Genomic DNA, 12,427 nt, shown 5'->3' on the forward strand with positions numbered 1-12,427 from the left:
AATATCGTAAAAATAGAATCGATAAAAAAATTTTGATAGATTTTTAAAGTTTAAAAATTGAAAAATATTGAGTTCGGAAAATTCATTACTGTTTTTAAAAATACTATTAAAAAAACCACCGAATATATATCAAGTTATGTCACGGTAACTTATATTGAGCAAATTTCTAAGAGTATTTTGTCTAGTTTATTATTTATTACACCTTTTTCCGAACTTACCGTGTTAAAGAGAGAGTCGGCCGCCATTTTAAATTTTCCAATACATCGGTAAACACTGTATGTTTTTCGAGCTGAATAAATATGTTACATTGAATAAAAACACAAAAAATATATCCAGTTAGGTAGAAAAGTAACTTATCTTGCCTTTGATAACATTTATTTGTTTGACATTTATTTTTTGACTTTTTCGAATCTATGTGTACAGTAATACAAACCCAGAAATTTCAAGATGGCGTCTGACTCCCTCTTTAACACGGTAAGTTTGGGAAAAGGTGTTATAAATAAAAAACTGGTTAAAATACTGTAAAAAAAACTCGCTCAATATATGTTACCGTGACATAGCTTGACATATATTTTTTCTAGTTTTTTTATTTATAACACCTTGTTTTTGGAGCTGAATAAACATGTTACATTGAATAAAAACACGAAAAATATATCTAGTTTGGTAGAAAAGTAACTTATCTTGCCTTTGATAACATTTATTTGTCATATATTTGTTTTTTGACAACTTTTTCGAATCTGTGTACAGTAATACAAACCCGAAATGAACGCGCGTTTTTTTTTTTTTTACTTTTAAGTTTCATATATATATATATATATATATATATATATATATATATATATATATATATATATATATATAAGTATTTTTAAATTTTATCTTTCTAGCTTTAAAAAAAAGTTTAAAAATGTTATCAGCCGGCATAATTTATTTTTAAATATTGAAAATTTCAGGAAAATTAATTTTTGCTAAATTTTTAAAACGTGTCAACAGCTTAAAAAAATCGTCTCTTCAAAAGAGTCGATGTTGTCTCGCATTTTCATTAGTTTTGTATGCTGTAAAATTTTTTTTTTTAATATTAGCAATTTATTTGACGCTTCTTTTGAATGGTAAAAAACTTAGGATGATAATATTGAATTAAATTATAGTTACATCGTGTTAAATACAGGGGGGGAGCACGTTAAAACTTACTTTGTTTAATGGAGATATCCACGAGTTACTACCGGTGTTTACCGGTGTAAAGAAACAACTAATGGACTACCCGTGATGACGTCAGCAGATTAAATTATTTTTGCCCACCGGCCATCTTGTCTTTTAAGACGGTCTTGCCATTTCAATGTTTTCCGGTGAATTAACAACATAACATCATAACCAGGACCCAGCAATTGAATTATGAAAGATTATTTAAACAGAAAACATGAAAATGATATCTCAATCCATATATCTATAAAAGTGAAAATATCTGTGTGTGTGTCGGTGTACATTTTCCTACCAAATAACTGTCGATTTTCGGTCGACAGACTCAAAATCTGAGATAAGGAGTATTGAGATTTGGGAAAATCTTTATAATTGGGTTTCGGCCAGAGATTTTGCCGTTGAAGGGTCAAAGTTCAAAGATTTGAACTTTGAGAACTCTACCAAACTCCTCCGCCAATTTTGGGTCCAAACACTTGAAATTTTAGATGTTGGTTACTTGGACATGAATCAAACTTTATAATTTGATTTGAGCTCAAAACTATAAATGCTAAGGTGTCATAATAAGGGTCAAAGTTAAAAAAAAATTACCTCTGCGGTCTCTACCAAATTACTCAGCCAATTTTTAGTCTAAATATTTGAAGTTTTGCATAAAGTGTATTCAGACATAGGGCAAGCTTTTTAATGTGTTTTTTTTACAGAAATTTGGCTTCCAAGGGTCCAAAATTCAAAAGATCTTACCTTTGCGGTCTCTAGAAAACGATTAAGCCAATTTGGGGGGTAAACATTTGAAATGTTACATAAAGGGTATTCAGACATTCATTTTAATTTGATTTGAGCCCAAAAAATAAATGTTAAGGGGGTCAAAATTGGGATCAAAGTTAAAAAAAATGACGTCTGCGGCCTCTACCAACTTTTCTCTATAGTAAAGAAAGCCTATCATATAGAAAGGCATTACCGTACATATTCACACTTTTTAATATATACATATTCACACTTTTTAATGCATATACATATTCACACTTTTTAATATATACATATTCACACTTTTTAATACATATACATATTCACACTTTCTAATATATACATATTCACACTTTCTAATATATACATATTCACACTTTTTGATATATACATATTCACACTTTTTAATATATACATAGGCACATAAAGTTATGAACAGTACATTAAGCCCGAACAAAGCCGGCCCGAACTGCTAGTATATATATATATATATATATATATATATATATATATATATATATATATATATATATATATATACAGGGTGTCCGTAAAGTTACTATACAGTCTTATTGTTTTATTGTATTATATTTTAATACAATATCTTGCTGTACTGTTAATATATTACAAGGTGTCTGTATAGTAACTTGTAAGACTGTATAGTAACTTTACGGACACCCTGTATATATATATATATATATATATATATATATATATATATATATATATATATATATATATATATATATATATATATATATATAATATTTCCCTCTAAAGATCTGGCCTTGATTGAGGAGAGACAAAACTTTTTGCTATGGTTTCAAATGATCTGAAATAACAAACAATCGGGAGACTTGATTCCAAATATTTCTCATATGTTATATCTCCCCTCTTTTGGAAACCAGGTACGATTATGAATATCGCCAGTATTAAATAATCTTTATACACTGTGAAATTGACTTTATGTGTGAAAACCAAAGAAAGGAGATATAACATATGAGAAATATTTGGAATCAAGTCTCCCTTTGCTGATATTTCAGATTATTTGAAACCATAGCAGCAAGTTTTAGCCTCCCCTCCATCAAGGCGAGAGGTTTGGAGGAAATATCAGATATTTTGTAATTCATACCAGGAAACTAATGACTATGATTGAAACATTTTATGGCTGTAAAATATGATAAAAATATGCTCTCGATGATAGATGATTTTCTCTCTGGGCGACCTTTAGTATAAATGTCACATAGTCCACGATTCGGGCCATTACCTTTCCAACGAGCTTTCATCTGTAAAATTCGGATCAATAGTTGCTGAGATATCGAACTTATAAAATTGCCCAATAAAGAGAAGAAATTGGTCTCTCTCTCTCTCTCTCTCTCTCTCTCTCTCTCTCTATATATATATATATATATATATATATATAGAGAGAGAGAGAGAGAGAGAGAGAGAGAGAGAGAGAATTATTTTTATTAAAAATCTTTAGTTAAAGTCTACGTTCTAATTTTTCAGAGGTTGAAACCCAATTATTTTTTATTATATATATATATATATATATATGCACATAAAGTTATAAACAGTACATAGGGCCCGAGCAAAGCTGGGCGGAACTGCTAGTCTATATATCTGTAAAAGTGAAGTGTCTGCCTGTCTGTCTGTGTACATTTTCCTACACAATAACTCTGCCAACTTTCAGTCTACAGACTCAAAACTGGATATACAGGGTATTGAGATTTGGGAACATCTTTGTAATCCGTTTTTTGGCCAGAAATTTGGCTGTTAAGGGGTCAAAGTTCAACGATTTGACCTTTGAGAACTCTACCAAACTCCTTCGACAATTTTTGGTCAAAACACTTGAATTTTAGATATAGGTTCCCTGGACATGGATCTAACTTCATAACTTGATTAGAGCCCAAAGCAATAAATGTTAAGGGGTCATAATAGGGGTCAAAGTTTAAAAAAACTGACCTCTGCAGTCTCTACCAAATTAGTCAGACAATTTATGGTCTAAACATTTGTAAATTTTACATAAAGGTATTCAGAGATAGGGCAAGCATTTTAATCGGTTTGGGTCGAAAAGTTGAGCTACTAATATATAAAGGTATGTATGTATGTATCTATTTATGTATGTATGTATGTTTGAATGTCTGCCTAAAACTTTCAACAGAGGCGACGGATTTTCACAATATCACTATCGTTTTGAAGCTTGACCCTTCAGACAATAAATACTAAAATTGGCTAAAGACATTAATATCTTCACCTTCAACTGGACACTTTTCTAAAGGGGGGGTCGCTTTTTCGCCGATATTTTTGGAAGTCATCCTCTCCTTTCAATTGTCTACCCTTAAATAAGTCACTTCCGATTTGGCGGTGGTTGTAACAGCAAAGACGTCAATTTTTTCCTCCCGTTCTTTTCCTCCTTCGCGGTACGGGTTCGACCTTGCCTTCCTACTACCACTTTATTTATTTATTTATTTTTTTTGCTCAACATACACATCCAAAAACCCGGGCAACGCCTAGCTGAAATGCTAGTATATCTATAAAACTGAAAATGTGTGTGTGTTTGTGTACATTTCCCCACCAAATAACTCTATCGATTTTCGGTCTAGAGTCTCGAAATTTGACATACCGGGTACTGAGATTTAGGAAAATATTTATAATTGGGTTTCGGGCAGAAACTTTGCTTTTAAGGGGTCAAACTTCAACGATTTGACCTTTGAGAACTCTACCAAACTCCTCTGCCAATTTTGGGTCAAAACACTTGAAATTTTAGATATAGGTTCCGTGGACATGGATCAAACTTTATAATTTGATTTGAACCAAAAATAATAAATGCTAATGGGTCATAGTTTGGGTCATGCTTAAAAAAAATTACTTCTGCGGTGTCTACGAAATTACTCAGTCAATTTTGGGTTTAGATAATTTAAATTTTACATAAAGCGTATTCAGACATGCGGCAAGCTTTTTAATCGGATTTTGGGCGAAAATTTCGCTGTCAAGAGGTCGGAATTGAAAGAGTTTACCTTGTAGGCTCTACCAAACTCCTCCGCCAATTTTGGGTCTAAACACTTGAAATTTTAGATGTAGGTTACTTGGACATGGATCAAACTTTATAATAAACAATGAATGTTAAGGGGTCAAAATTAGGGTCAAAGTTTAAAAAAAAATTGACCTCTGCTGTCTCTACCAACTTTTCTCTATGGTAGTTAAGAAAGCCTATTATATAGAAAGGCATTACAGTACATATGTAGACTTTTTAATATATACATATGCACATAAAGTTATGAACAGTACATAGGGCCTGAGCAAATCCGGGCTGAATTGCTAGTATGTCAAATATTCATTTTGGGCGTGGTACAGTTAGGAAAGAATTTGATCATTTTAAAAGGAAAATAATTAGTCTTATCGTGTTTCGCATTCAATATACATACTCTCGTGCCTTGCAGAACGGTAATACTCAAGACAAACACACTGTCATAATTACCAAAAAATGTATTTACAAAAACATGTTACAAAAGTACACGTCATGGTTTTACTTTAACTAAGAAAAAAAATCCAACTTACTGGTTTTTTTCAAAATCCACCGATAAAGCCTATTTTTTGCATCTATATATTTTAAAATCGCTTTCATTAATGGTCCAGTAATAATATAGACGAAAACAGTCATTAATTACCGATAAGTGTATTAACACAAGTACATTACAGCAGTACGCGTCATGATTCTGAGGCCATAACTGTAACGATGTTTAGATGTAATTGTGTTTGTGTTAAAATCGTTTTTATTAATGTTGTGCGCTTGTAGCCCAGTAATAATTAAGACAAAAACAGTGAATTATTACCAAAAACTGTATTAACACAAGTATATCACAGAAGTACACGTCATGTTTCTGGGACCATAACTGTCTAAATGTTTAGATGTAACTGTATTTATTTTTTTAAATCGTTTTCATTAATGTTGTGTCCTTGCTGGTTAGAAAGAATCAAGGCAAACACAATGGCATAATTACTAAATGTGTAATAACAAAAGTGTGTTTACGCATCATGATTCTAATGATGGAAAACTTGTGATTTCTTTCTATTTTCTAAAATTCTAATAATTAAAATTTAAAAAAGAAAAACAGAAAAAGTCACATGGACCAATTCGAAATAAAGCTTATTGGAAATATTAGTGTTATCTGCTTCCTTACAAATAAGTATATAAAATCATCTAAGCACGTGAGTTTATCGTCTTGCTAGCGACGTAATCGTCGTCGTCGTCGTCGTCGTCATTGCTGCCAAAGTTGATTGTTTCGCAGTCGCCACCAATCATCCTTGTGAGCCGAGGTTGTTTTTGCAGTTGTTAATGAACCACAAATCAGATGGTTTCTTTAAAAAAAAAAAAAAAAAGAAATCCGTTTTGCAGTCAAACTTCAGAGGATACGGACAAAGGATGGTGGGTGATTTTGATTGGTGATTAGAGTTTGAGGCGACTTTCACCTGACGTGATGTACGAACAAACACATCATACCTAATTATTGTGCAAGTAGACCTGTCTTATATATACTCGTTCCGATGGGAGTATAATGTCCATCACACATTTCCCTTAATAGATACGAGAATTGTTTTTTTTTTTTTTTTAAAGAACGGAATAAAAAAAATCTTATTTATTTCTGTTTTCTGAAATTCTTAAAATTAAAAAAAAAACAGAAATTATCGGGGAGGAAAACAACTCGAGTTAATCTCATTGGAAATATTACAGTCACGTGCATACTTACGAATAAATATATAAAATTCTTTAATCGTACGGGTTGATCGTCTCGTTACCGTAATACCCATCATCATTATCAGCATAACCACCATCATCCCTATTGCCATCATCTTCCCTATCATCATCGTCATATCCCTATCATCATCATCATCATCATCATCATCATCATCATCATCATCATCATAATCATAATCATCATCATCACTGTCATCATTACCACCATCATCATGATCATCACCATTATCATGATCATCACTATCATCAGCACCATCATCACGATCATCATCATCATCATCATAATCATAATCATCATCATCACTGTCATCATTACCACCATCATCATGATCATCACCATTATCATGATCATCACTATCATCATCACCATCATCATGAGCATGATCATCATCATCACTATCATCATCATCATCATCATCACAATCATCACCACCTTCATCATGATCATCACTATTATCATCACAATCACCATCATCATCATTATCATCATCATTATCATCATCATCATCATCATTATCATTGATCTCTAACAAAGTTTTTAATAAAACGCACACGCTTGGTCCTTTTGAGACTCGCTTGTTTTTTTTGTTTTTTGTTTTTTTTTTCGTTCATTAACACAAAAAAACTTGTGTCATTACATGTCCATAATAATCAAGATTAACACAATGGGGTAAGTCACAAAAAGTGTATTAACAAAACTATCTTACAGAAGTACACGTCATGATTCTGGGGCTATAACTGTCACAACGTTTTGATGTAACTGTACGATGTGCCTTCAATAAGTTTCCAGACGTTTTTTCGAACAAGCATTTAAAATTGTCGTAGACTATTGAAAATTAGAGTATGGCATTGCTACACATCTTATGAAATGAGTAATTTTTATGATTTTAGGTTCAAATGAACAGTTACAGCAGGAATTAAAATGCACCCTACTACAGCCCGATTGTTACAGGACGTGAATTTCAAAAATGAAATCGGGAAATGCCGAGAAATTCTGTTTTAAACTAAAAAAATAAATGAAGAAAAATGCCACAGAAACACATGGAATGCTTCAGACCGCTTTTGAACTATCTTGCATGAATCGGGTTTCTTAGTGGCATAAGATATTTAAGGGTGGCAGGGAGTCTTGAAGAATGATGACAGGTGTGGGGGATTATGGAAGTCAGAACACAGAGTTGATTGACTAAAAAAAGAATTTTATGGATAAGGGCCGTCGTGCGTCTATAGAGACAATAAGTACACAGTTTGATGTCAGTGTGGGAACTCTACACACAATTATTCGCGAAGAATTGAAGATGCGGAGGATTTACGCAAAGATTGCCCCATCCTAGTAACAGACTATTTTCACCAAGATAGGCATCAAGAAAGTTTCTCACCCTCCCTATAGTCAAGACCTTGGTCTCTGTGACTTTTGGTTGTTGCCTATCTCTCATCTTGGGGAGGCTCCATGTTTTGACAAGCTTCTGGGTTTGACCTTTACTCCTGATCTGAAATGGAACACGTACATCAAGTCTGTTGCCAAGGTCGCTGAGAAAATGATGGGATTCTTCTACCGCTCCAGAAGATAGATCACCACTGATGCAATTCTCTATCCGTATAAAAGCCAAGTACGTCCGAGGTAGGAGTACTGCTGCCACATCTGGTCTTGAGCTGCTAAAAACAGTCTATCCTGCCTTTACAGAGTACAAAATAGACTTTGTGGCTTAGTAGGGGATGCCCTTTTCTCTTCCCTGCAATCTCTCCCACAGAAGAGACGTTGCGAACCTGTCTTTGTTTTATCGTTATTTCCATGGCAAGTGCTCGTCCGAGCTCCAATTCTGGTTCCTCCTCGCCAATCTTTCACGAGAAACACCCGTCGAGCTGAAACCACTGTCAGTAATTTCCCTATTCTTTATCTGTGCCTAAATCAAAACGTAGATTCCATGAGCAAAGCTTCTTTCTTAGAAGTGCGCGCCTGTGGAACTCTCTTCCATTTGCCTGTTTCCCACCTGACTACAACTTGGATGTCTTCAAGTCCAACAGAAACGAATTCCTGATGAACCGCCCCCTTAAGTAAGACGCTTTATCAAATTTCCAATATTAACGATTACTACGATATTGTCCCATTGATTAGTGTACACGCAATAACCCTTATTCCCGAGTGGCTTCCGGGCCTTGATAAGTGGTGACCTCCATGTAAAAAAAAAAAGCTCACGGAAAACCTTAGAGGATGTCGTTATGAGACAATTGAAGAGATGAAAGAGGCTGTGACGAGGGTCGTTGACACACTCACGCAAGAGGACTTCCATGGGTCTTTCTAGAGGTTGTTGGAACAGTACAACAAGTACATTGCAGCCGGGGGGGGTATTACTTCTAAAACGAATGGAGTTTCATGTGTGTATTATCAATAAAAGTGTCCATGTGAAAAAAGTCTGGAAACTTATTTAAGGCACTTCGTATATGTGTGTGTTTGTGTATGTGTGTGTGTGTGTGTTTTCGTATGATTTATGTCTGTTATCTATATATTAATACGATAGCGTGTGTGTTATTTTCTGTGTCATGCTTACATCCGGGTCGTTTAATTGTTATGTACTTCTATTTCTTGTCATAAAATTTTTTACCAAGAATGCTTCATGAGGTTTGGTTTTGGTTTCGATTATAGCAGATGGCACTTATGTCATTTATTTTTCTTTTACATAAATAATGTTATCAAGAATTCTTCAGAAGTTTTGCTTTCGGTTTCGATTATGGCTGAAGGAAATCAGGTTATATATATATATATATATATATATATATATATATATATATATATATATATGTGTGTGTGTGTGTGTGTGTGTGTGTGTGTGTGTGTGTGTTTATTTCGGTTTCGATTCAAACTAATGCACCAAAGTCATATATATATATATATATTTTATTTTTGAAATCGCAACTTTATAATATATAAAAATCGATAGACATTAACTTCATAATAATATATACGACATCTGCAAGAATTAAAATATCATATTTAAGCGTACTTTACGACCGGGTCTTGCCGGACGTTCGTTCTAGCTTAGATAAATACTTTTGCAGTTTTAACAAAATAACTACAATAATATCAGAGCGTCTCCATTTACACTGAACATCTACAGAATGCCAACATCAATATATTACATATGAATGAGTCCCCTGGGGAATGTCCACAGGTCCCGCTAGTATAAATAAGTATAGATTGGTCTTTATTATAGACAGGAGAATTATCTTTCTTTGTTATGTTAGTATAGAAAGCCAAATAGAAACGTGCGCCCCACAATTGGAATATTTGGTATCAGAACTGTTACTCAACAAGTTATAGTTCTCCTTTTTCTTCCGGGTGGATTCCACCCCACAAATAACATGATACATACCTTATTCTCCCGTTGCCTTTTTGCACTTTACAATGATCTTAACGGAACAAGATAGCCTAAAAAAATGATTCATGAATTAAATCTGCGTTTTCGTGGCCCGGGTTCATTGGAATTCTTGTGAACGGACGAGTTGAACTCCGCCCTTGATTTGATCAGTTCTAACAGGGCAAGAAGTGGGCGTCGACAATGGGGATCAGAATTCAATTTGCCAGGCGACATGATGGCGTCGCAAAACATGTTGGCAAAGTTGAGGACTCTTGTAAAAGGACATTCGACCGAATCAATTTTTATTATTATTATTATTATTATTATTATTATTATTATTATTATTATTATTATTATTATTTCGAGAAGCAAAAACATAAATAAAATAAAATTGGATTTTTAAACAATGAGTAAATTTGGAAATACATCAGTAAACGTATAGGATATGGTTTTGTAATGGTATTGGTTTTTGGCAGAGTTTTATTTTTTTTAAAATTGGACATGAATGGATATATATATATGTATATATCATGCATATGTGTATGTGTATTTGCTTTCGTTTTCATTTAATTTCAGAATTTCCTTTCTGATAAATCAATAAATACTGTAATTTATTTAATTATAACTTTCATTATCGATTTTCTTCTTTTATATCTATGTATATCTATAAAAATGAAAATGTCTGTGTGTGTGTCTGTGTGTGTGTGTCTGTGTTTCTGTCTGTCTGTGTACATTTCCCTACCAAGTAACTCTGTCAATTTCCAGTCTACAGACTCGAAATTATACATACAGGGTATTGAGATTTAAGAAAAAATTTTTAATCGGGTTTCGGCCAAAAATTGTCCTGTTAAGGGATCAAAGTTCAACAATTTGACCTTTGAGAACTCTACCAAACTTCTCCGCCAATTTTAAGTGTAAACACTTGGAATTTTAGATATAGGGTACTTGGACATGTATCTAACTTTATAATTTGATCTGAGCCTAAAACAATAAATGTAAATGGGGCATAATTGGGTTCAAAATTAAAAACAAAATTGACGTCTGCGGTCTCTGCCGACTTTTTTTATGGTAGTTAAGGAAGCCTATCATATAGAAAGACATTACCGTACATATTCACACTTTTTAATATATGCATATGCACATAAAGTTATGAACAGTACATTAAGCCCGAGCAAAACCGGCCCGAATTGCTAGTGTATATATATATATATATATATATATATATATATATATATATATATATATATATATATATATATATATATATATATATATATATATAATATTTCCCTCTAAAGATCTGGCCTTGATGGAGGAGAGACAAAACTTTTTGCTATGGTTTCAAATGATCTGAAATAACAAACAATCGGGAAACTTGATTCCAAATATTTCTATGTTATATCTCCCCTCTTTTGGAAACCAGGTACGATTATGAGTATCTCCAGTATTAAATAATCCTTGTACAATTGACTTTATGTGTGAAAACCAAAGAGGTGAGATATAACATATGAGAAATATTTGGAATCAAGTCTACCTTTGCTGATATTTCAGATTATTTGAAACCGTAGCAGCAAGTTTTAGCCTCCCCTCCATCAAGGCGAGAGGTTTGGAGGAAATATCAGATATTTTGTAATTCATACCAGGAAACTAATGACTATGATTGAAACATTTTATGGCTGTAAAATGAGATAAAAATACGCCCTCGATGATAGATGATTTTCTCTCTGGGCGACCTTTAGTATAAATGTCAAATAGCCAACGATTCGGGTCATTACCTTTCCAACGAGCTTTCATCTGTAAAATTCGGATCAATAGTCGCTGAGATTTCGAACTTATAAAATTGCCCAATAAAGAAAAGAACTTGCTCTCTCTCTCTCTCTCTCTCTCTATATATATATATATATATATATATATATATATATATATATATATCTTTTTCTCTCTCTCTCTCTCTTTCTCTCTCTCTCTCTATATATATATATATATTAGATTTTACTCGTTAGAACGAGTCAAAGTTACAGCCTGTTGAGGTAGGATGAATACTTTATGGCAAATTGATTGTAGACTATGGCTAAATTTGTGATCATTTTTGCATTAAATACTAATTCTTAATTATTTTTATTAAAAATCTTTAGTTAAAAGTCTACGTTCTAACTTTCCAGAGGTTGAAACCCAATTATTTTTTGTTATATATATATATATATATATATATATATATATATATATATATATATATATATATATATATATATATATATATATATAACCCAATTACAGGAGAATAAACCAGACATATTATTCCTAAGCGAAACTGGCATTGGACAGACTATTTTCCTAGATGAGTTCGTAACTTACCCTATATGTGTTTCCGGGTTGC

This window comes from Euprymna scolopes, chromosome 35 (assembly GCF_053919585.1).
Source record: "Euprymna scolopes isolate OS-2025 chromosome 35, ASM5391958v1, whole genome shotgun sequence".
NCBI lineage: Eukaryota > Metazoa > Mollusca > Cephalopoda > Sepiida > Sepiolidae > Euprymna > Euprymna scolopes.